The sequence below is a fragment of the Lissotriton vulgaris genome, chromosome 11, assembly GCF_964263255.1.
Source record: "Lissotriton vulgaris chromosome 11, aLisVul1.2, whole genome shotgun sequence".
Taxonomy (NCBI): Eukaryota; Metazoa; Chordata; class Amphibia; order Caudata; family Salamandridae; genus Lissotriton; species Lissotriton vulgaris.
In genome coordinates, this window is record NC_141699.1 from 484,913,318 (window position 1) to 484,940,180 (window position 26,863).

Sequence of the window (26,863 nt, forward strand, 5' to 3'; positions counted from 1 at the left end):
AGTCCCCAAGAGGATGGGTGACTCTCCCCGCATTCAGCTGGGGGGGACGCATGTTGGACAGGCCACATGAAGGGCTCGCTCCCTCCCCGCCTGACAGGGCCCGGACACCGGCTCTCCAGGTACTACCCACCGAAGCAACCCGCAAACCGTCCCCTACGGGACTCCTGCTCCCGGACATCTCTGTATCACTGGCCCGGGCCACCGTCAGCACCATTGCCCGGCCCAGCCGCCATCTTGGACACTGCACCACGAGGCCGCGTGGCCTCAGCTCGACCCCAACCCTGGGCCTGGCCAGGCCCCGACATCCCGGCACCACCATCCACCCAGGAGGTGAACGGGCCACTTGGCAGGTCAATGGGAGTAAGAAGTGTCGATGGCTCTCCCTCGCCAGGTGACGATCGCCCCCAGCCTCCCCGGGCGCTGGCTCCACCCCCCTGCTGGGTGTCTGGACTCCCTCATCCTGGACCTCCCGACCTCCAAGTGCGAGGGTCCGGACATCAAAGAGGGCCAGACCTATAACTGAGGCAGCTCCAGAGCAGGAAGGCAGTTGTATCTTGGAGTCGAGAGACACCGTGAAGAACTCATCCTTGACGGACTGCTGGCGCTGCCGCAGCCCTGCCTTGTGAACTGTCGTCCTACCTGCTGGCGCTGCCGCAGCCTTCTGCAACCTTCATCCTCATTGGACCTGCTGGCGCTGCCGCGGCCCGTTCCTATCTACGACCACCTCGGGACCTGCTGGCGCTGCCGCGGCCCGTCCCTCTCGAACGCCGTGCTGGAGGATTGTGAGCTACCATCATCGCATCGCAGTACCAGATTGGTAACAAAGACTGTCCCGCTACCCCTTTCCCTGTCAAGAGACTAGAACTAAGAGGATCCTCGTGTCCTGCTCCCATTGTATCGTATCACCGTACTTCAAGAATTGCCTTTAAAGAACGTTAACCTTATCCTTGTGTGGTGTTCATCTGTGGGGGGGAAGTTACTTGTCAGTACGATCGCTGGAGACGGCCCTCACCGGAGGCCTCTCCCCTTGTCCTCGGCCGACCCTCCCGGTCCCCGTCTAACAACGTTGGATGTAAATTTGGAGAGCCCTGCCTACATCCAAAGAAGGGGAACAAGGGAATCCCCCTCAGCAGGCAAATCAGGAAGAATCACCTCCTGCTGCAAATGAAAACTCGAAGAAACCTTAGGCAGAAAAGCCGGATCAAGCCGCAAAACGACCCGATCCGGGAGGAACTGCAAATAGGGAAACGAAACGAGCAAGGCACCCAACTCACCCAACCTGCGAGCGGAGGTAATTGCCAACAGGAAAGCCACCTTAGCAGACAGCCACAGCAAATCCGCCTCCATCAAAGTCTCAAAAGGGGGCAACTGCAGACCACGCAAAACAGTAGGCAAATCCCAAGAAGGAATGAGAACAGGAGAAACCAGCCGACGAAGCCTAAAGCTCCGAAGAAGCTGACTAACCAAAGGGGCAACACCCTCCAAGGAGGCCCCAGGACCCCGACAAGCATGAACCGCTGCCCACTGAGCAGACAACGTGGAAGGGGAAAGGCCTTTAAAAAAAACATCCCGGAGAAACTCCAACACAGAAGTAGGAACCCCAGTACAGGATCCACCCCATGAGAAGAACACCAAGAAATAAAAGAACCCCAATGGCGACCATAGCACTTAAGGGTGGAAGGGCGGCGAGACAACTGGATGTCACGAGCCACCACCGACGAACAACCCAAAGACTCCAACGACAACCGCTCAAGAGCCAGGCTGTCAGCTGCAAACGATGAAGACAAGGCAGGGACATGAGTGAAAACTGAAGAGGAGATGGACACAAAGGTAGGCGGACAAACCGACCCTCTGCCAGCTTCAACAGGAGAGGTAACAAAATGCCAAAGGCCAGAAAGGAGCAATCAACAGGACCGAAACCTTCTCCCTCCGAATCTTCTGCAGCACCCTCGGGAGGAGGGGAATGGGAGGGAATGCATACAGAAGGCCCGAAGGCCCGAAGGCCAGGGAATCGAAAGAGCATCCGCCGTCCAAGCCTGAGGACACAGCACCTCCGAACAAAACCGGGGGAGGAGAGAGTTGTGAGGGGACATAAAAAGATCGATCCAAGGAGTCCCGAACCGAAGGCAAAGGGACTGGAACAGAGGAAGGGAGAGATGGTACAGAGCAGAAGATGGAAGGTTGCGGCTCAAAGCGTCCGCATGAAAATTCAACCGTCCCGGAATGTACACCGCCTTCAAGGCCAACAGATGAGATTCCGCCCAAGCACAAATCATGGAGGCCAACATGTTCAGAGACGCGCACCTGGCCCCCCCCTGAGGGTTCAAGCAAGAACGAGCCCCCTGGTTGTCGGTACGGACCAACAGATTCGCCCCGAGGAGAGGAACTTGAAAGAACTGTACCGCCTCCCAGATAGCCGCCAACTCCCGCCAGTTCGAGGATCGGGCGCTGTCCCCCTGAGACTACCGACCCTTGGCTTCCAAGGACCCAAAAGTGGCCCCCCAACCCTAGAGACTGGCATCGGTCGTCAACAAAAGGGGAGGAGGAAGACAAAACCACACCCCCTTCTGCAGATTGGGAGTGCAAAGCCACCAGCCCAAGTCCGGAACCAGTGCAGGAGAGAGAGGAACCAGAGTCTTGTAATCTGCCCGGGAGGGGTCCCACCAAGCCAACAGATGAATCACCAAGGGCTTGAGATGGAGGCGAGCCCAAGGAAAAACAGCAGTGGTCGCAGCCATAAACCCCTGGACCCGCAACCAAACACGAGCTGGGGCAGAGGGACGACACAACAGATCCCGCAACAGAGTCTGCAGGGAAAGGATCCAAACAGGAGGGAGAAACACCGCCCCCAGAGAAGTGTCGAACAGACCCCCGATGAACTGAAGTCTCTGAGCATGAACCAGATGAGACTTGGCCAAATTCACCTTGAACCCCAGCTCCTGGAACAGGGACAACGTAGCCTCCACCACCAGAAGAGCCTGAGGGAAAGAGGAAGCAGAGACCAAACAATCATCAATATAGGGAAGCACGGAGAAACCCTGATGTTGCAAAACCCCCACAGCAGGAGCCAATACCTTAGTAAAAGTCCTGGGAGCAGTGGAGAGGCTGAACGGCAGAACCCAAAACTGCAAATGCATCCCCTGGACCACAAACCTCAGGAACCGCTGACTGGCCGGATGGACCAGAACGTGAAAATAGGCATCCTCTAAGTCCAGGGAAGCCAAAAAATCTCCCTCCTGGATGAGGGGAATGACGGACTGCAACGTGACCATCCGAAAATGATCCAACTGCACCAATTTGTTCAGGGAACGGAGATTCAATATGGGGCGGAAGGAACCATCAGGTTTCGGAACCAGAAACAGACGGGAATAGAACCCCAGGCCCACTTCCTCCACTGGAACCGGCACCACCGCCCCTTTCTGGAACAACATGGTGACGCCGGACAACATGGCAGACCGCCGCATAGGGTCTCCTGACAACTGGGTAACCAGAAGACAATCCAGAGAGGGAGGGCCCCGGAAGGGAATCCGGTAACCCCACCTGATGATATCCAAGACCCATTGATCTGAGATCAGAGCTGACCAACGGTCCAGAAAGAAATGGAGACGAGCCCCCACAGCAGCATAGTCACTTTTGTCCAGCACTAGAGGGAGCAGCTGCTGTTGCTGCTGAGGCCGGGATTTATAATGGAACGCGGCCCCCCGACCACGGGTCCGACCACGAAAGGGCTGAGAGGACAAAACCCCCTGAAGCCCCTGCTTCTGGAAAAAAGACCTTTTCTTAGGAGCAGGCTGAAAAGGCTTCAACAACTTCTGCTCCTCCGCAGAGCGCTGCACCATCGAATTCAAGGCATCCCCAAAGAGATGAGGACTCTCAAAAGGCAGTTTATGGACCAAAGACTTCTGAGCAGCATCAAGACGCCATGGCTTTGTCCAAAGAGACCTCCTCCCAGCCACCGCCGCCCCAGCAGCCGAGGAGAAATCCCACAAGGAATCAAAAGTGACATCCGACAGGAATTGCGCCAAAACCTCCATTTGAGCTAACACAGGAGTAGGGTCCCAATGATTCTGAAGACAGTCAAACAGCCTCTCGAAATCCTTGAGCAGGACCTGTGACGCAATGGCCGCATAAGTGCTAGCACGCACCCCAAAGTTAGAAGCAGCGTAAGAACGCTTGAGAGCAGATTCCACCTTACACTCCATCGGATCAGACAGGGAAGCCTCCTCCGAAGACAAAGAGGAAGAGGAAGAAGCCATAGAAGACAAAAGAGAATTAACCTTCGGAATCGCAGGAAACAGGGAATCAAAGTCCGCCAGGCGATAGCGCTTCCCCAGGAATAGCGGAATACCCTGTTTATCCACCTCCAGCCACTCTTTCGTGAGGATATCCTTCAGGACATCATGGAAGGGGAGGTCATCCACCACAGAGGAACTATACTGTGCGTGAAACCCTTCTTCAGTCAGGGATTTAGAGTCAAACCCAAGCACCTCTCGAATATGCACCAGCATGTCCGAAAAAACCTTGCCCTGGATGTACTTCCCCTCAGGGGAATTGTCCAGTTCTTCCTCATCATCCTTAACCCGCTTAGCCGCAGGCTCCAGCAGTGCACACTGGTCCGGAGAATCAATCAAGCCCCGTAAATCAGCCCTAGAAATCTGCAAGACGTTGTCCTCCTGTAGATCCTGAACATTATGCTGCTTATAAACAGCCTTAGCTGGCACAGGAGAAGAAGCCCCTCACTCATGGTGAAAAAATCCAGAAGTAACCAAACAGGAAATCACCACAACAAAAGGAAGTGCCTTGCAACCTCCAATAAATACTGCCCCCAATCAACCAATCGCGCAAAAGTGTGTTTGAAGAATAAAAATAAAAAGAGGGCAGCCCTGACGTCTCCAACCACAGCCACAGGTCAAAAGAGAATGGCCGCGGGGGCCGGACGCTGCAATAGTGCACCAGCGACCTGAGGCCAGGACACCACCAAACCTCCTCGCCCCAGCCCAGCACATGAGCGGGTAGCGTACCTGACCCCAGAACAGGAGCTCGGCCGACCGGAAAACCGGAGCGGCCGAGCCGAGCATTACAAGAAACACAACAGAATTAATGAAATACACAAGAAAAACTCACGGAACCGCCACTAAAGGAAATATCCAGGGACCGGAACCGGGAGCACCAGCGTTCCGACAGCCGTCGGTGCAGAAAAAAAAACAGGCATGACGGTAGGTAGGCGGGCTCATGTACTAAGGAAATACTGGCGTTGTGATTGGCTGGGTGGAGGCAGGACTGCCTCATGTTGTTAGGACTGGGACGGGGAGGACTCATGAGGGGGTAATCACAAATCCTTGCCATGCAGGGCGCACAAAGACACTGGGTAGGCTGGAGACTGCTGTCAGGGCTGAAAGACTCTTCTAGGAAGCCTTGATTTAACACCACTGAAGTTTCTTATACTTGATTTACTGCTGCGGATAATGTTCCTTATTATTCAGCCAGTCCTAAGGCTATGGAGTATCTTATGAAATTCCTGTCAGCAAGGCATGTACAACATAAGACTTTTAGGACAATATATTTGAAAACTCATACTAAAAAAAATGGACCGTTAGCTTTTTTTTCCCCCTTTAAAATTATTTTGGGGGTGACGCCGTATGCCCACCATAAACACCTCTGGAGTACATTAAGTACGCTCGCCGTGTGACTGAATGAACAATCTAGGCTGGCATTCAAACAGCTCCCAAAACTCAATTTACCTCGAAGTTCGTTCACTCTCTTTATCGTTTTGCACTGCAAAGAAAAAGAACGAAATTGTTTCAAAATGTGAAAAGTGCTTCTACACTCGGAGTTTCCTCTAGCTCACGAGGTGGAATTTCCCACAGTTCTGTTTCTATTTCAGTTGGGGGGGATACACGGGATGAGTTCCAGGAAACAGCTCTGTTTCACTGCTCATTCGTGCTTTCGGTTTCAGGTTGAGTGATAATGAATATATAGCTCAGAGTCCGCCGGGGGAAAGGCAGGAGTGACGAAATGCTGGGGGTAGGGGGCGGGGGATAAATATCGGAAACGGAGGAGAAATACGGGCTGAAGTGAAAAGTAAAACGTGCGAGACGAGATCTGGATAGGCAAGGGCGGACAGCAGGACGAGGGAGAAAGGCAGCAGCGTACGAGAAGACTGACTGGAGAAGGAGGCAGAAAAAAAAGGGTGACTATCGGAAGCAGCAACGAGGGACGGGGAAAGGCAGGTTAGGTACCTACCCAAAAAATAAGAAGCGAAAAGAAAAACAGCGGCATGAGAGAGGGAGAAGGGAGTAATGCTAGAGTGAGGGAGGACCCGGGTAGACATACCCGCCGAAAGATGGTGAGGAAGGATGTCCAGGCAACTTCAGGGGGAACGGAGGAAAAACCATGGCAGGTGATGCGGTACTATGGAAGCATTGTACTATATAACACGGTGAATCGTTCCTACAAGGGTCACAACCGTCAGAGTCGAACTGGGGCAGGAAATAGACCCGGGCACCAAAATAAAAGTGCCCCTCTTAGCGAATCAGATAGCGGAAAGTGTCCCTCATTTGCATAATGGGACATTATGTAGTTTATAAAGATTCACTCCATGTGTGTTTTGCAGGGTGTGTGAGGCTGTCAGCATTCATGCTTGCTGCAGGCTAAGTTTGTGGTGGTATCAGGGAAATCAACAATCCCAGACCATAAACGCGGCCCACACACTGACCGTTCAGACCAGCCCGTGATTGTCCTACAGGCCCAGTTGAACCAGGCACCTGCAGCCTGCCACCTGCCACATCTCCAGGTATGGGGGAAAGAGATCCGATGAGAAACAGGCACGGAAGGGCAGGGTGTCCTCTGGGTGAGTAGTGCGCTATACAAAAATTGTGAACTTGAACACACAGCAAACATCTGCCCAGGGGCTGCAAAGCGAGGACCGTGGTGTGACTGAGGACAGCACTAATGCCAGCAGGGTGGTGGCAGGGGGTCTGGGTAGGTCAGGGATTGTGTAAAGTTGTCTAAACAAATGTTACATTAATGAGCAAGCATTTATTTGCAGGTTACTAAAGGCTTGCTCGTTTATTTAAAAAAAAAAAAAAGTTCTGTATATTAGTGCCCTGCAACTAAACATCAGCCTGTGTTGCTGTTCACCAGGGGGGCCACATGGAAAGGTCAAAAGGGCCGCAAGCGGCCCGGGCTGTACTTTGAGTTTCACTGGCCTATAGGAAGAGCTGCAGACAAGTCGAATCATGTCAAAGAGAAACCAGTCCATCTGAGCTGAAATGTACTTATGGATTTATTTGTGTTACTTACAGAGTGGACACTACAGACTTCAGTCTCAAGGCGCACGCGTTTGCTTTTAAAACTAGGTATGTTTTTCATTATTATTATGTAATTTAAGCATCGATTATCACTTTTTTGCTTTTTATATTGTCTAGAAACTCTGATACTCTGCAACTGTTATGGGTCACTCTTGTGCCCAATCGTAGTGAAATAGTTGTGTGCCAATGCACAGCATTTGCTCAGTAGATAACAGGTTCCAGTGCTACCTACCTAGCCATGCACAGCAGGGCACTTGGTGTGAATGAACTCTCTATCAGGAGAGGCCTAGGGTTAAATTTAGAGGTGGGCGGGTCACCGAAGGCGAGAGCCTAATGCCTGGCTCTGGCTCGCTGGAGGTCTTCTTAGAACCGCAATTTCAATACGAGCCGAGCCTTCTCGTGCCTTTTTCTTTCTTGCCCATGCTCTTACCTCTTTGTTCAAGCCTACCCACACCGAAGGGATAATTTAAAAAGCAGAAAGCTTTCTCAGTGCAGGCACTGTCATGAAAGTCTAACGGCTGAATTGTGCAGTGTTAATTCAGGAAACCTGGGATCAGTCTCGGCTACCTCACCTCAGTTAAACAAACTTTGTGATGCTAGGTAATTATTTTATTTTACTGTGACAATTTTTCTTTTATCAGCACATTTGACACTTGGGTACATCAGTTCAGGATATGCACTGTATAAAATCCATGCCTGTACCTTAGCTACATATAGGAGGCAATGGGCTTCTGATTTGCCACTTAGTTCTATACTGGTATCATCGTTAGGGCAAGGCTGGTGGTGGCACGAATGTTTCTAAGCGCCTCTTAAGCAATTATCACTACTAGCAAATGATTATCTGTTGATCTGTTTAAACAAATGTATAAGATTGAAACACTCCCACGTTACAAGGAAAACGTTTTTGAAATGTGAAACTTTTGTTCTTTGTTTACAAGATGATTGTTGCGCGATTTACTTGACACATGTTTTGCTAGCTTTGCTTGTGCTTGGTCTTAGAGCCCAGACTGACCCCTGGCTCGACTCTGGTTTGCATCTTCTCGTTAATGTGCTTGCTCGCCCACTTCTATTAAAAAAAAATAGGTAACCTAAGGAAAATACAAAAAAAACAGTAGGCCTTGTACATGTAAAATGCCCAAAAGGGCTCCCCAAGGCCCACTTCAAATCTCGACCACTTCACAACTCGCCTGTGTTAGAAATTGGATCTCTGGTTGGCTAAGGCCTGCACCAAAGCCAGGCAGAGACCACCACTCTAGTTAGGGCAAGGGAGTCACACTCCAAAGATAACCCCTGCTCACCCCCGTGGTAGCTTGGCACAAGCGGTCAGGCTTATCCCGGAGGCAATGTGTAAAGCGTTTGCGCAACACACACACACACAGCAGCAACACACTAGGCACATCACAAAAAGGAACTCCACACAAGGTTATATATATAAAAATAGCCTTTGTATTACCATAAACACATTAGATCATAATCACACAGATACACTGTGCCAACCGGCACTGATCAGTATTTACAGGGGATTATTTACACATAACAGGACTACGTGGGCCACTGTCAGAATCAGCACTTAGTAGAAATAGTAGATGTAAAACATAGAATAACTGAAGCACAAAATAATAATTGTAGAACACCACCAGTAACCACTGGTAAAAGGTAGGTACTCACTATGCAATACTAATCACCTTAGGCATAGGTCACACAGTGAAACATAAACTGACTAGCATAAACTATACTAGGCAAAACAACCTCCTAATCATGAAACACATTTAGAGGTATAGAACAGGCATAAATGCATTGCACATTACGCATAAATCACATTAGGCATTAGGTAATTACTATCATGAACACAAATCACCAATCACCTTGCGCAGAATCACGGTAGGTACTGACCCCAGGCCAACTGGCCTTCCATGGGGCTCAAACGCCCTTTGTCCCAAAAGTCAGGGCTGGCTGCGCACGCAGCCAAAAGCAACAACGCAAAAGAACAGGCCTAAACGTGGCCGCTTCCCACTAATTGCTGGGCAGCTGTAGAAATGAGCCCTGGCACCAGCGTGCCTCCTGAGCCCCTCTCTGGGACTCTAGCAGAAACTAATTGTGCCCCCCATACGTGGCAGCTGCCTGCGCGCTCGCAGGGCAGCTGGTGGACTGGGGAAAACAAGCACTGGCACTGTGGGGGTTCTTAGGCGTCCACACTGGAACCCTGTAACTGAAGTGACCCCCAAGTAAATCAGTGCGGCCACCACTGTGCCCCTGACCCCTCACTGGGGCTTGAGAAGCCAAATGCCCGCAAAATACATTAGCGCAGGCACCACTGTGCCTATGGAACTCCCACTGGGGCTCCTAAAATGCCCAAGGGCAGTCGGTACAGTAGGAGGGGAGGGGGCGGGTAGGACCTAGGAGCCCTGCTCACCGGGCTCTTTCCTTTTGTGCACTAGGCCTCCCGCTCCACCAGCCGATCTCTAGCCCCACTCACCAGGCTCTTTGGGAGACTCCTCCGGTCGGCTGCTCGGTAGCGCGAGGCTCCTCTTTGTTTTGGCTGGCCTCTCCACGCTGCAAGATTCTCACTGCAGAGTCCTCTCTGGCCACGCAGCACTTCTCCTACTGCGGCGGGGGCAGGCACCGGCAATGTGCCTTGGGCCCCCTCCGCCTCAGATGCACAATAGCTACAGTTCGCGGAGCTCTACTCAGTGCATGGGAGCCCCGCTGCCAGACAGGCTGCTTCTCGACCCGCTTTTCTCTGGGCACCACGGGACTCTCCCTCGCTCTCGGGAGCCCCGGGTGCCGATGCAGTGATCTCCTTCCGGGTACAGGAGCGCGGGGTGGGCCCCCTTACGCTTCCTATTTCTGCTTGCAGCCCCGCCCACTGTCAGGCTGCTTCACTTCCGGGTTACCACGGCAGCACGGCGGTGATTGCTTCGGGGCTCAATACGGGGTAGGCTCCTGTTTTTCAAGACACAGTCCCTGGCGGGGTGGACACCCGCTAGGGGTATATACGAAGTGCAAAGTCCCTGACGGGGTGGGCACCCGCTAGGGATATTTAAAAAGGCAAATATGTGGGTTGGGCACCCGCGTCAAAATCGGCAGATTGCGGGGTAGGCATCCGCTCGGTTTTTCAGTCGAGAGATGCAGGGTGGGCACCTGCTTGAGGACAAAGCCCAATCCAGCAGGGCAGAGACAGAGCGCTCAGCGGGGCACAAATCCAGTGCTCTGCCCAGGAACGAACAAAGCTCTCCTTTTCCCCACTGCAGAGAATAAAGCGCTCCCAGGCGCTAAAGTCCAAGAACCAGTCTTTAAATGAAGGGGGGGGCAGCGGCTGGGCCCAGGGGCCAGCTCACAGGGCCCTCCAGCAGGGAGGGAGTCCCTAGTGGCGGTTCCTCCTGGTGCCCAGCAGCAGCAGCAGGCCCCCCAAATCAGGAACGAGAGAGAACACTTTACATGGGGTCACAGCCCCTTTTTATACACACATTTCCTTTGTCTATAGCTGTAGGGCAAGGGGAGAACCAGTTACAAGTGGTTCTGGAGCACATTGTTTTGCTCCGCCCCTCTCCCTATTCACAGGGCAGGCTAGGGACATCAGCCGCACCACAGGGGGCGGATCCAGCATTGTGGAGGGAAGGCACAGCCCTATTCAGGTCCCAGGTGCAACTCCTCCCTCCTATCTACATGCAGATCTCCCTATTCACCACCGGGCATACCCATCCTGGCTCCTGGAGCCAGGCACACCAGCCAGCCCCGTTACTCACAAGCCAGACAGGCAATTAACATTCACTGTACACAGAAATGCCAACTTATAAAAGTGGCACTTCTCCACTAGACACATTCAATCTGCGCACACCATTGCACAGCATTTATTCTCATGAGTTCGCACACACCAAACTCGCCCCTGCACTCCTCTCACACCTGGAATTACCATGGACACACATATCCCCCATGCATTCCTATGGGAGGACAGGCCAATCTCACCACAAGCACTCAGATTGCGCACGCACTGTACACTGGGACACAGTGTTAAAGTGCGCAGAAGCCAAAAACAACTATCATCAGGTCACCTTAAAAAGCAAAACGTTTAGGGGTGAACCTGCCAAAAGGGCCACGTCCAACAGCTCGCTTTGGGGAGTCCGGTTTCGATCTTGCAGTTCTTTAAACCAGGCTGGATTGGTGGATTTCTCATCTTTTGGGTAAGCCGGAGGTTTCCAAATATGTTGTGTAACTGTAAGTCAACCCCGGTTCTGTGGGGTGGGAAGATAAGTCATGTATCTGCAGAAAGGAGTGGCCCCAGAGCAGGAAGATGGTAGTCAATATTCCGCTTGCCCCTCTTGTGGAGTTACTGGGAACCATGTGCCCCCTGCTGGTATTCGCTATTGATGCATACACGGGAGTTGTTCAGTCCGATTCTGTTCAATGCATGGACTGAGTCAGATACAATCCTTTTTTGCAGGTTTACCTCATGAGCACGAGTGTTGAATTGGACTTTTATTCCATCAGACATCTCCTCAGTGGGCTACAGCCATCGGGACTGTTTTGAAGGTCCATGGCAGCCGCGGTGTCACTGTCTCTTTCCCCAACTTCCTGAGGTTACTTGCAGCAGGCACAGGGGGACCTAAAGAGAGAAAGTGAGACTAGAGCAAAAAGGGGAAGAGAAAGAGATCAGAGAAGGAGAAGAGAGAGGATGGATACATGGAACAAAAGTGAGAGCGAGGAAAGGAAGGAAGCAGGGCTGGTTTGAGTATTTGTGACAGGGCTTCTTTTGGTTCCCCAGTCCAGCCCTGGTGCGTACCAATCAGTGGTGTGGCCAGTGTCACTTGGAATTTTCTGCCGTACAGTGGTGGTCCAGACTATTTCTTTTTAGGTCTTGCCTACATACACAGCACATGTGCGTCCTGCAAGACGTATTGTTTACAATTCAGCTGGATTAAAACCCGCCCATAGCATACCATTAGTTGTTTTCGTTGTCTTGTCGATCTCATTTGCAAATTTTCAGTGCTTAGCTCCTTTTTTTATTTGCTTTTATTGTGTGAGATACAGGCACATAAAAATACAGTCATCTTCTTTCTTACTCTCACATTTATTAAATTTCTCCCAGTCCACCACCCTCCCCTCTCCCTATCCCCAATGCGGCCTTATTTATGAGTGGGTTCTGGTATTCCAATTTTATACATACTTATTCTGTAAACATAATGTTTCCGAGGTCAAAATAAGTTCTCTTATCCAATACCACATCATAAACAATTAGAAATCGTTACAGGGTTCCCTTTAGATAGTAACTTTGCACCATCTTCGAGATATCCCATCATATCACCCTCCATGGCCTCCATAAAGTGCAGGTGCAGATCATAACCGTGATTACCCCATCACACAGCCCAAGTACCAAAGAATATATACAGTAAATACATGGTCTTTCTAAGCCGGCAACAAAGTGCAAGTGCATACAAATATTATAATATTAGCAGCCTGATAGAAAAAGTGCATCATAACGAAAACTACATAATATCCTAGCATAGAGAATGATATACAATGCCCACAACGACCTTTCCAATATAAAGTGCATGTGCAATTATGCAAACAAATATAGCAGCTTACATATTATAGGGCAAAGTTTCAACACAATACATACACGAAGTCTCTAAAAAATACTTTTAGCCTTTCCAATATAAAGTGCATATGCAATTATGTAAACAAATATAGCAGCTTGCATATCATAATGCAATTTTTTTCAGCGCAATACATAGATGAAGTCTCTAAGAAATGCTTTTGGCAGTCTTACCCATATTTCTTGTCTCATGAACAGAGTGCGTTCACTTATCAACTTGATAAATACACAAATCCTCCCCGATCTTTGTAGAGCCTATAAACTGTTACCCATCCACTTGCTCCCTCCAGTGAGCAAAGCGCTGCTATATGTTTACTCCTTTCTTTTTTGCCTTAAATCTCCTTTGCTCATAGATAGTTTTCTCAAGACTATATGTTCTCAGCAAACGTGCTAGCCATTGGTGGAATATGGGTGGATTCTTGTCCAGCCATGCTGACGCTATGCATAATCTATATACTGCCATTGCTATATAGGTAAAGGCTCCGCCTTCATGGTTGCCCAAGTCATTTAATCCAAACATGATTGCCCGGGGGTGACTTTCACCTACAACAGCAGCTTCTCTTGTGTTTCAGTGCTTGGCTCCTTTAGGCTTCTCGTCTTTTCTTGTGTTGGCTCCTCCCTCAAGCATGAACTAAGTACATGTGTTCTTTCTTGTCTTTGTTCTTCCTCGTCTTTTTGCATCACACACATTTTTTAAATAAAAATGTTTCCATGTTATTCATGGGCGTGCAGCCTGCTTTCCTACCTTTAACACAGGCATACAACTTCTTATTTCTGTTGCTTTCTCCCTATTTGCCATCTGTATCAACACTTTAGTTACTTACACCCATGACTGTACTGCTTTAAGCCACTGTACTCTACGCTACTCCACTCTATGCAACTCCACTCTACAACACTCCATTCTACTCTACGCCACTATAATCCGTACCGCTTCACTCTATCCCACTCCACTCTACTCAGTGCCGCTCCACTCCTTGTGATTCTACTCTATGCCACTCTCCCTTACGCCACTCCACTCTACTCTATGCCACTACACTCTACGCCACTCTCCTCCTCACTACTCTAGTCTACGCCACTGTACTCTATGGTACATCATTGTGTGCACTCTTTTCTGTGGCACTCCATGCTACGCCACTCTACTCCGTGCCACTCCACTCTACACCACTCTATACTAATCTACTCTACTCCACTGTACTCTGCCACTCTACTGTATGCCAGTGCACTCCATGCTACTCCACTCCTGTGTGTCACTCCACTCCATGCAATGCCACTTTACGGTACTCTACTCCACTCCATTCTTTGCCACTCTACGCCACACCACTCTAGCACTCTGCACCACTGAATGCCATTCTTCTCTACCCCATGCCACTCCACCCCACTCTTTGTCACTTTACAACACTCTGCTCTGCACCACTGCACACTACACTACTTTACTCTACGCCACTCTCAGCCACTCCACTCTCTGGCACGCTACTCTACTCCAGTCCACTCTATGCCATTTCACTCTACTGTATGCCACTCTACTCTGGGCCACTACACGCTACTCTACTTCACTCCACACCACTCCACTCTTTACTCTACGCCACTCCTCTCTACTTTATGCCCATCTACTCTACTCTAATGTACTCCACTCTATTGTACAACACTCCACTCAGTGCATCTCTACTCCCCTCCACGTCTTTCTATGCAGCTCTATGCCACTCCACTCTACTCCATGCTATTCTATGGCACCTCACCTCACTCTATGCCACTCTACTGTATGCCACTTCACTCTACTCTACACCATTCCACTCTACACCACTCTAGTCTACGCCACTCAGTTCTGTGACACTCCACTCCACACAGTGCCACTCTACACCATTCCACTCTACATGACTCCTCTCCATGCTGTGCCACTAAACTCTATGACACTCCACACCACTTTAGTTTCTGCAATTCTACTTTACACTATTCAACACCACTCTACTCTATGCCACTCTACTTTCTGCTACTCCATTCTACGCTACTCCATTCTACGCTACTCTATGCCACTTCATGCCACTCTACTCCACTCTCATCTAGGCTACCCCACTAACTTTCAGTCATGCTGAACAGAAGCCACACTGCTGTACAACATGGCTAAAAGACATTCGCAAACCCAATAGCTCTCAGATAGGTGAGGCCTATTATCTTTGCCACTTATTGTTCTATTTTACTGACAGACATGCGTATTCGGTAAATTACACCCGCTTCAAGCACAGAGTTATCTTGTCGGGAGACTTTAGTAATAACAATTCCTCCATTTGCCTACGAGTCGTGAAATCCCGGGAAAATGGCACCTTACTCTGCGTGGTTTAGAATCCTCCCTGTGTTCGTTGCACACCTGCAAAGTATCTACTGCGTGTTTACACACGAGACAATTTAACCTCTGTTGTTGGTTCGCCAGCTGTGGTACTAACGGGACTAGATGAACTAACTGGCCTCATTCCGCGTGGAGAAAATGTGCTTGATTAACAAAGTTAACCCCTTGCGTGCGTCGGACGGCCCCGGCTGTCTGACGTCTAGGTGTGCGTCGGACATCCTGGGGCCTTCCGATTTGTGCACGCGTGGAATACGTCTGCACTGCGGGGGAATTCCAGGCATGCCCAAGGGGTTAAAGAGCCACTTAACAGAAATCGCTCAATTTGCCCTTTTTAAAGCATTTGTATTCATGCATTGCAGTAAAGTAGCATAGAGAGGATACACATCCTAAAGCGAGAAGTGCCAACAACAGGGAGAGAATTAATTAGGTACCGGGTAGTATGAACAGTAGCTCTGGGATAAACGGAAATGAGAGATCAAGAGAAAGAACAAGATAGAAACGTATATTATGTGACAGGGGAGGATGAAATTATGCGGAAGAGTTGACTAAATTATGCAGCAAGACAAGTCAAATTATGCAGCAGAATGCAGCATATTTTGTGATACTACCTCATTATTTTGTTGTCATTTTTACACACATTCGCACTATCTGGGCAAAGGGTTCTCCTCATTAATACCAGTTTGACACCCAAACAAAGCAACAAGCAACACACAGTTGAGCAGTTAATGTTTGAGAAGGATCTTCCACTCTTTGGCAACAAGTATTCCTGTGTTTTTACTAACTTTTGATGCGTTTGATCTAGAAACCATTTTTTTGTTAAAATCTGCAGATTATTCAGCACACGAGGGAGTAGGTGGCAAATACAGCGAATCCATGATTATCAAGAAAACGCTGCAGCTTCAAAATTGCTCCATACCATTTGCCTTGACTACAAGATGCAAATGCATCAAAGAGATACGATGGACCACAAGGGAAGAAAGATGCATAGGGATTCGGCAAGAAGATCTGTATGGGGAGGCAAGAGATGAAGAAGAAATGCTAAATAAGAGAAGGAAAGCAGACATCAAAGAAAAAGCAAAGTGACAGTTTAAGTACCAGAGAGGGGTACGTTATATGGGGTAGAACCAAGATGAGAGGAGCAGGCACTTTGTGAAATGTCCAAAGTAGGCAATATCTGACCTGCCCGTCTGTGGGCAGATGTGCCATTTATTTGTTTCAATTCAGGTCAGTTTTATTTGAAAGTTAAAAACCACCATAAAAGATAAATAAAAGCAGCTAACTAAAGCGGGTGAATCTGTGAGGCATTTAGCATTTATAAAGTTACAGAGATGCAAGTCCAATATATACCTCATACTTCACGTTACAAAAAAACAATTATAAAAAAATCCTTAAACACATAAAGACGTAAAGTGGGGGCAATCTGGCTTCATGAAATGTGTGCGGTAGGCAAAATCCGACCTGTCCATCTGAGGTCAGATGTGTCATTTATTTATTTATTGAGGATGTTTGGCGTTACGTCTCTTACGGAAATACCTCACGTAAGGTCAAAAGAGGTACATATTACCCCTAGGCAGATAGTCTGAATAACATAAAGCAGTGTACTGATTCAATTTTGGAGTAAAGATGTTTTGTGATGAAGAAACAGCAACATATTAACATAATGAAACTAATTGATAGGTGAAATGATTGTATTTTTAAAAGATGTGTCAATTTACACTTTAAAAAAAGTACATCATAGTATTTCGTTGGTTCCAAACTTAGTGGTCCTAACTACACGTTGACAATGCAGAAAAGTAGATTGCAGGAGATAGGGATCATAGTGAGAGGGTAATGAGAAAGAAATTAGGTAAGGCAAAACAAGAAGACTAGTACCACTACTAAAAGAGTGAAAATAAAATCTTGCTGGGAAGTGGCATGTTCCACACATGCTTGCTGTTTACATTTCAGAGCAGCATAACCCTTTTAAAAGGGGATGCACTGCACGTGGCATTGACATTAAAACATCTCTCCACAATTACATTTAATAACAAACTAATAACTTTTGACATACCCTTTTAAAAGGGGATGCACTGCACGTGGCATTAACATTAAAACATCTCTCCACAATTACATTTAATAACACACTAATAACTTTTGATATACCCTGATTAATTAATCCTGGGGTTCAGATTGCGGGAAAGAGTAAGCTGTCTCATACAAGTCATTAGCCAAGTTATCATTAACATTAAAGGACGGCTTAATATTCTAATCTTGTTTAAAGTTTCATTGAATAGCCAAAGCAATCTTTATTGAAAGCAAAAGGTTGCTAATTAAATAAATTATCATACTCATAATTCACCGTGAAATAATTAAATTGACCAAGCTCTCTGCTCTGTTAAGAAGTCCTGCAAAAATCTAATTTTATAGGAAATGGAATAAAATATTGCTCCTTCCCAAATAAAATGTCTTTTTATAATGTTTTTAGACAGTAGAAAAGAAGAAAATTCATAGTATACCATTACATACATGGGCTGCACTAATATGTTACTTTGCATAACAACCACCCAGATTACTAGTTTGCCTAACACCCTAGCCATCGCCACATTTTAATGGATTATGATTGGTTAAATGTCTACGTGATTTAGCTACAGTGACGAAATAAACATAAAATTAAACATTGCACGTTTCATTCATAAGAACAGATTAAGCCTCGTCCTTTTTTATGTAAAGTAAATGGTTTCCCTTAGCTTGAATGCTAGAAAATTGTAACTGAACAAACTCAACATACGCAGACCATAGTTCGCATCTAAATTTCAATCATTTTCTGAAAGAGAATGAGAAAATTAATGTGCATAGCTTGTGCAAAGGAAAATAAATATGCAGTCTTTTTTATAATGCAGCCAAGTGAGGTCTAGTCATGCTAACTAATGCAAACCTAGATTAAGCATTATTATTTTTATAGGCAACTACGCTTCTCCAATTCCCCCACTGATTATAATTACCATAATCACACCCCGCTATAACAAATCTGTTTTCTTCGATCTTAACATCTCATTCTTCTGTAATCTTCTCAAATAATCAAACAACTCAGATTTCTTCTTGTCGAGAGCAAATTCTTCCTTTGTCATCATCATCTTATTTCTGTAAACGCAACTTTCAGGTAGGTAAAACACTTTATTTGTTCGATTAATAAAAATCATTACAAAGTCATATTAAATGCAGCATCATCATATGAGGACCTTGTAGATTAATACTAGGCATACTATTAGATAAAACAAGACAACCATCATAAAAGCCGCACCTCATAAATTTCTTCTGGAAGTACTATTGCTTAAAACAAAATTACCAACATAGAATACTGCTGCTCATTGCTTGGATAAAAAATTGTTTTAGAATCCTATGTGACTTAGAGTCCCAATAAAGGAAACCTTAAAACATCCCTAATCATCGAAGCATTAGCTTAAGGTCAATTTCAATAAATGGAAAAATTCACAAATAAATTCAGATTCAAAAACCTTGAGGCCTGATTTATGTCTTGGCAGTATGTATACTCCATCGTAATGGCAGAGTGTACATACCGGCAAAATAATGGTTGTGCACAAAATTTAAAAGTCGCCTGTTTTCAGAAGAACAGACTCCAGACTTTGATTAAGGAGGGTTATTAGGAGTAAAAGCTATACAGTGTAAAACACCTGGCAGACATTGGCCAACTGACCAGCTCACCAGTATTCTGGAATACTCAGCTATAATAATACATAGATTATAATACCCAATCCCATAGGACATAACACACACCCGTTTCAGAAAACAAAGTAAGCCTTCCCAACATAAAACATGGAGAAAAAAACAAAAAACAAATCACCTCCAATTTCATCATACAATTCTTAACCTTTCACATGCAAAATATTTATCATCCAATTACTCTGGCTTGCACCTGATCTGACCATTAGTTCTCCCTTCTCTTGCTGTCATTTGTACAAACTCATCAGGGTAGTTACTCATAGACCCTTTCTTAGTGGCTGGAATTGCCAACAATCCTTCAAAATCCTTTTTCCACAGTTGACACTCTAACTCTCTGCACAAGGTGATTTTCCTTGCATCTCTCCACCTTCCATCACTCAACTAAATATTTCCCTTAACCATTATCACATTTTTAGGATCAGACCATTTAAAAAACTTTTAGGTCTCGCTCCTGCGATTGCAGGGCAAAGCCCCTGCTGTCGCAAAGCAAGCCTATTGCAATCGTTTCAGCTTTCAAGGACTAACAGGACTTGGAGACAAGAGACTGGCACGCGCACGCAGCCTGCCGGAATCGGATCAGGTCGCGCGCGTGAACACGCGCTCCGATTCCGGCAGGCTGTTCACACACACACAATGTATATGGACGCGCACACACACAGACAGGTACACACACATACAGAGACCCCCACCCCGTCGCCGCACGCACACACACAGAGACACACACACACACCAGCGCACCTACACACATGCACGCACACACACATACAGAGACCCCCGCCACCGCCGCACACATACACACATACACAAGCGCACCCCTCTCCCCCTACAACTAAGCCCCACTTACCGCCATTCTGGACTTCTGCAGCCTCCACGGGGCTCTCCCTCGGGCATGGGAGCCCCGCTCTCAGGTACTCCGTGGGCGCGTGTGCGGGCTCCCGAAGACGGAAGTCCCGCCCCAAGGAAGGTTTCGGTTTCCTGACTACACTTGATTGAAATGTTGGCCCAACAAGGATCCTGCAAGGATGTGCGAGGCTCGCGCATTGCCATGACAGCCCGCCCGCCCGCCGCCTGGGTGTCCGTGACAGTGCGTGCGGCAGGCGGGCCGGCCCTCCGCATCCGTGCAATGGGCGCTTGATTACTCTGCGGGCACAGAGGAAGGCGAGCCCTCCCCCTGCTCGCCTGCTCTTTTCAATGCAACTTTCTGTTTTCCCAGGCAGGGGGCTGCTGCTCACTATCTTCCCCTCTACAGATGGGATCCCGGAGCCGGGTGGGGGCGAGCTGCAGCAGTGAAGGGCGCAGGAGTCTGTAGACCCGGCCGGCGTGGGCAGCGAGGGGACCCCGGCCAGAGGCAGCCGGGCTGTGCTGGGATCGCCCTGCCGGGAGCAGCGCTCCCTCCTCTGCAAGATCCGAGCCCTTTGCACCCGGCGAGACATGCTGCTTTTTGGGTTCTTGAATTTGTCCCCGAAAAGCTGCCCCCACCTTCCACGGTCTCCAAAAAGGACTCAGCCTACATCGGCTGATCTCACGGGATCAACTCAGCAGAGGCGATCGTAGCCTAGATCTTCTGGTCTCTGCCGGGAGCAGATCACCGCTCGCGTGCCCCCTTCCTCTGCTAAGAGCATCTGTCTGGATCCGCTCACGAATCCCCGCCGTGTCAGAGCCCGTCTGCTGGTAGGATCTCCGCGTTCGGGTGTTCCCTTCCCGGGATCTGATGCTCTCCCCTGGTTGGACCGGCTCTACTCTTTCCGGATCTGATCTGATCTTAGCGTCAAGTCTGTGTGGTGCAGGTGAAGTCGGGGACATATGAGCTGTGTGAATAATAACTGTGTCAGCCCCGTGCCTGAGGTGCATCATCAGAGCTGTGTGAATAATAACAGCTGTGAGCCCGTGACTGAGGTGCATCATCAGAGCTGTGTGAATAATAACTGGGTCAGCCCCGTGCCTAAGGTGCATCATCAGAGCTGTGTGAATAATAACAGCTGTGAGCCCCTGCTGTCGCAAAGCAAGCCTATTGCAATCGTTTCAGCTTTCAAGGACTAACAGGACTTGGAGACAAGAGACTGGCACGCGCACGCAGCCTGCCGGAATCGGATCAGGTCGCGCGCGTGAACACGCGCTCCGATTCCGGCAGGCTGTTCACACACACACAATGTATATGGACGCGCACACACACAGACAGGTACACACACATACAGAGACCCCCACCCCGTCGCCGCACGCACACACACAGAGACACACACACACACCAGCGCACCTACACACATGCACGCACACACATATACAGAGACCCCCGCCACCGCCGCACACATACACACATACACAAGCGCACCCCTCTCCCCCTACAACTAAGCCCCACTTACCGCCATTCTGGACTTCTGCAGCCTCCATGGGGCTCTCCCTCGGGCATGGGAGCCCCGCTCTCAGGTACTCCGTGGGCGCGTGTGCGGGCTCCCGAAGACGGAAGTCCCGCCCCAAGGAAGGTTTCGGTTTCCTGACTACACTTGATTGAAATGTTGGCCCAACAAGGATCCTGCAAGGATGTGCGAGGCTCGCGCATTGCCATGACAGCCCGCCCGCCCGCCGCCTGGGTGTCCGTGACAGTGCGTGCGGCAGGCGGGCCGGCCCTCCGCATCCGTGCAATGGGCGCTTGATTACTCTGCGGGCACAGAGGAAGGCGAGCCCTCCCCCTGCTCGCCTGCTCTTTTCAATGCAACTTTCTGTTTTCCCAGGCAGGGGGCTGCTGCTCACTATCTTCCCCTCTACAGATGGGATCCCGGAGCCGGGTGGGGGCGAGCTGCAGCAGTGAAGGGCGCAGGAGTCTGTAGACCCGGCCGGCGTGGGCAGCGAGGGGACCCCGGCCAGAGGCAGCCGGGCTGTGCTGGGATCGCCCTGCCGGGAGCAGCGCTCCCTCCTCTGCAAGATCCGAGCCCTTTGCACCCGGCGAGACATGCTGCTTTTTGGGTTCTTGAATTTGTCCCCGAAAAGCTGCCCCCACCTTCCACGGTCTCCAAAAAGGACTCAGCCTACATCGGCTGATCTCACGGGATCAACTCAGCAGAGGCGATCGTAGCCTAGATCTTCTGGTCTCTGCCGGGAGCAGATCACCGCTCGCGTGCCCCCTTCCTCTGCTAAGAGCATCTGTCTGGATCCGCTCACGAATCCCCGCCGTGTCAGAGCCCGTCTGCTGGTAGGATCTCCGCGTTCGGGTGTTCCCTTCCCGGGATCTGATGCTCTCCCCTGGTTGGACCGGCTCTACTCTTTCCGGATCTGATCTGATCTTAGCGTCAAGTCTGTGTGGTGCAGGTGAAGTCGGGGACATATGAGCTGTGTGAATAATAACTGTGTCAGCCCCGTGCCTGAGGTGCATCATCAGAGCTGTGTGAATAATAACAGCTGTGAGCCCGTGACTGAGGTGCATCATCAGAGCTGTGTGAATAATAACTGGGTCAGCCCCGTGCCTAAGGTGCATCATCAGAGCTGTGTGAATAATAACAGCTGTGAGCCCCTGCTGTCGCAAAGCAAGCCTATTGCAATCGTTTCAGCTTTCAAGGACTAACAGGACTTGGAGACAAGAGACTGGCACGCGCACGCAGCCTGCCGGAATCGGATCAGGTCGCGCGCGTGAACACGCGCTCCGATTCCGGCAGGCTGTTCACACACACACAATGTATATGGACGCGCACACACACAGACAGGTACACACACATACAGAGACCCCCACCCCGTCGCCGCACGCACACACACAGAGACACACACACACACCAGCGCACCTACACACATGCACGCACACACACATACAGAGACCCCCGCCACCGCCGCACACATACACACATACACAAGCGCACCCCTCTCCCCCTACAACTAAGCCCCACTTACCGCCATTCTGGACTTCTGCAGCCTCCATGGGGCTCTCCCTCGGGCATGGGAGCCCCGCTCTCAGGTACTCCGTGGGCGCGTGTGCGGGCTCCCGAAGACGGAAGTCCCGCCCCAAGGAAGGTTTCGGTTTCCTGACTACACTTGATTGAAATGTTGGCCCAACAAGGATCCTGCAAGGATGTGCGAGGCTCGCGCATTGCCATGACAGCCCGCCCGCCCGCCGCCTGGGTGTCCGTGACAGTGCGTGCGGCAGGCGGGCCGGCCCTCCGCATCCGTGCAATGGGCGCTTGATTACTCTGCGGGCACAGAGGAAGGCGAGCCCTCCCCCTGCTCGCCTGCTCTTTTCAATGCAACTTTCTGTTTTCCCAGGCAGGGGGCTGCTGCTCACTATCTTCCCCTCTACAGATGGGATCCCGGAGCCGGGTGGGGGCGAGCTGCAGCAGTGAAGGGCGCAGGAGTCTGTAGACCCGGCCGGCGTGGGCAGCGAGGGGACCCCGGCCAGAGGCAGCCGGGCTGTGCTGGGATCGCCCTGCCGGGAGCAGCGCTCCCTCCTCTGCAAGATCCGAGCCCTTTGCACCCGGCGAGACATGCTGCTTTTTGGGTTCTTGAATTTGTCCCCGAAAAGCTGCCCCCACCTTCCACGGTCTCCAAAAAGGACTCAGCCTACATCGGCTGATCTCACGGGATCAACTCAGCAGAGGCGATCGTAGCCTAGATCTTCTGGTCTCTGCCGGGAGCAGATCACCGCTCGCGTGCCCCCTTCCTCTGCTAAGAGCATCTGTCTGGATCCGCTCACGAATCCCCGCCGTGTCAGAGCCCGTCTGCTGGTAGGATCTCCGCGTTCGGGTGTTCCCTTCCCAGGATCTGATGCTCTCCCCTGGTTGGACCGGCTCTACTCTTTCCGGATCTGATCTGATCTTAGCGTCAAGTCTGTGTGGTGCAGGTGAAGTCGGGGACATATGAGCTGTGTGAATAATAACTGTGTCAGCCCCGTGCCTGAGGTGCATCATCAGAGCTGTGTGAATAATAACAGCTGTGAGCCCGTGACTGAGGTGCATCATCAGAGCTGTGTGAATAATAACTGGGTCAGCCCCGTGCCTAAGGTGCATCATCAGAGCTGTGTGAATAATAACAGCTGTGAGCCCCGTGCCTGAGGTGCATCATCAGAGCTGTTTGAATAAATACTGCCGGCAGCCCCGTGCTGAGGTGCATCATCAGAGCTGTGTGAATAATAACTGCGTCAGCCCCGTGCTGAGGTGCATCATCAGAGCTGTGTGAATAATAACTGTGTCAGCCCCATGCTGAGGTGCATCATCAGAGCTGTGTGAATAATAACTGCGTCAGCCCCGTGCGTGAGGTGCATCATCAGAGCTGTGTGAATAATAACAGCTGTGAACCCGTGGCTGAGGTGCATCATCAGAGCTGTGTGAATAATAACAGCTGTGAACCATTGCCTGAGGTGCATCATCAGAACTGTGTGAATAATAACTGTGTCAGCCCCGTGCGTGAGGTGCATCATCAGAGCTGTGTGAATAATAACAGCTGTGAGCAACAGCATACTCTTGCACACACTCTCACTGCTCACCAATTCAAAGTTTGCTAAAAAATGTATGCGACACATTGTCATACACAATGTCAATAACTCAAAATTTAATGCTGCGAGACCTATTGCATTGTAAATGCTTGTTTATGAGTTGTCCCCACACATACTCCCATCATATTCCCTTCCTCAAACTTCGTCTTTAACTTCCTGTTAATGGTGTTAGCATACAAATTCTGATACTTTCCACTCTTTCGCACAATGCCTGTTTGTCCAGCCTTCTACAATTCACTCTTTCCATCCATGCCGGGACCACCAACATACAAGCCAATCTTCCTTTCAGCAGGAAAACTATGTTTCTTCTGTTACTGTATGCGGAGTAGTTCAGTATTTTAGCTGCATATTTTTCACCTCTGGCCTCTAACAGAGTACCCCACAAATTGTCAGTTGAATACACTCGCCCAACATGCGTTTAATACGTTCAACTAACCCATTTCCCCATGGGTGATAAACTAGTGTCTTGCACAAAAAGGAGTTACAGAGGGCTATAGCGCAGGTCGCCCTCCACTCAGAATATGTAATCAGAAACAAAGACCTGCTCTAAAACGGGACATTCTTCATGAGCATACCCAAAGCCATATCTTGGCTCTAATATTTAAGTACCAGCTATCTAATGCTGCAGACTCTAGGTGCTCCTATCCCTAGTTTAAAAATTGTTATGTGTCAGACCCCAGTACACAGATGGACCTATATATTTCACACCGAAAATATACTGTGCAAATCACAACAAAGAAAAATGTGTGAAGGTAATGGAGGCACCTCGCGGAAACACCACCATAGGAGCTGCTGATAGGTTCTCATCATTGTGCTCCGGTTTTCATCATTGACAGCCTCCAAAACCATAAAGAAATAGTGTTAAAAAAGTGCACAAATAAGTTGAAAGTGTAAAAAGGTAAAACACGTCCTGACTCGTCAGAAGCGGTCGCTCCTCCTCACGCTGCTTCCCCGACCTTCATTCTGGTATCGTGACCACAAGACCACTGCACTGCCTGCTTTTAACTGCGCTTGAATTTCTGAATAATTTTCCTTTGTGAGCCAGATCGCCACATAGCGCTTCATTACCTGATAAATTGTGCTGATTAACATAGTAGCGTAGCGCTAGTCTCAATTGTGCTGATTAGCATATTAGCGTAGCGCTAGCCTCCCATAGCGCACTGCAACGCTCTGCTTTCTTTGTGCTGCCTGCATTTAACTTTATGCTTAATTGTGTCCTGTGCCGGTCCCACTAGCATTGTCATAGCGTTTTTACACACTTTGTGCCCCAACCCTGCATTGAATTTGGCCGACTGCAATCTTGTTTTGGTTGTTGTTGTTTTGCCTTCCCTCCCCGGATCTCCACCCCGCCTCCCGCCTCCCAGCTGCTCCGCCCTCCCACAGATCGTCAGGCTCAGACCCTCCACGAGACCTCTGTGACCGTCCTGACTCGTCACAAGCGGTCGCTCCTCCTCACGCTGCTTCCCCGACCTTCATTCTGGTATCGTGACCACAAGACCACTGCCTGCATTTAACTGCGCTTGAATTTCTGAATAATTTTCCTTCGTGAGCCAGATCGCCACATAGCGCTTCATTACCTGATAAATTGTGCTGATTAACATAGTAGCGTAGCGCTAGTCTCAATTGTGCTGATTAGCATATTAGCGTAGCGCTAGCCTCCCATAGCGCGCTGCAACGCTCTGCTTTCTTTGTGCTGCCTGCATTTAACTTTATGCTTAATTGTGTCCTGTGCCGGTCCCACTAGCATTGTCATAGCGTTTTTACACACTTTGTGCCCCAACCCTGCATTGAATTTGGCCGACTGCCATCTTGTTTTGGTTGTTGTTGTTTTGCCTTCCCTCCCCGGATCTCCACCCCGCTTCCCGCCTCCCAGCTGCTCCGCCCTCTCACAGATCGTCAGGCTCAGACCCTCCACGAGACCTCTGTGACCGTCCTGACTCGTCAGAAGCGGTCGCTCCTTCTCACGCTGCTTCCCCGACCTTCATTCTGGTATCGTGACCACAAGACCACTGCCTGCATTTAACTGCGCTTGAATTTCTGAATAATTTTCCTTCGTGAGCCAGATTGCCACATAGCGCTTCATTACCTGATAAATTGTGCCGATTAACATAGTAGCGTAGCGCTAGTCTCAATTGTGCTGATTAGCATATTAGCGTAGCGCTAGCCTCCCATAGCGCGCTGCAACGCTCTACTTTCTTTGTGCTGCCTGCATTTAACTTTATGCTTAATTGTGTCCTGTGCCGGTCCCCCTAGCATTGTCATAGCGTTTTTACACACTTTGTGCCCCAACCCTGCATTGAATTTGGCCGACTGCCATCTTGTTTTGGTTGTTGTTGTTTTGCCTTCCCTCCCCGGATCTCCACCCCGCCTCCCGCCTCCCAGCTGCTCCGCCCTCGCCCCTCCCCTCTACTTTCTGCATATGACAGATG

The 26,863-nt window shown here is 49.6% G+C and overlaps 1 protein-coding gene across 5 annotated transcripts in view; it reads left to right on the forward strand.

Annotated features, from left to right (window-relative positions):
* The window catches only part of LOC147682138 (guanylate-binding protein 1-like), a 181,940-nt gene that overhangs the window by 27,897 nt on the left and 127,180 nt on the right, over positions 1-26,863 (forward strand). The window contains exons 1-2 of one of the 5 annotated variants that reach the window (XM_086943544.1): positions 6,035-6,230; positions 7,305-7,358. The exons of 1 other annotated variant lie outside the window; for it this stretch is intronic. The gene's annotated coding sequence lies outside the window, so the exon portion shown is untranslated. Of the gene's footprint in view, positions 1-6,034; positions 6,231-7,304; positions 7,359-26,863 lie in introns of those variants that run through there. 3 more of the 5 variants (XM_086943546.1, XM_086943548.1, XM_086943545.1) reach the window with 3 other exon arrangements.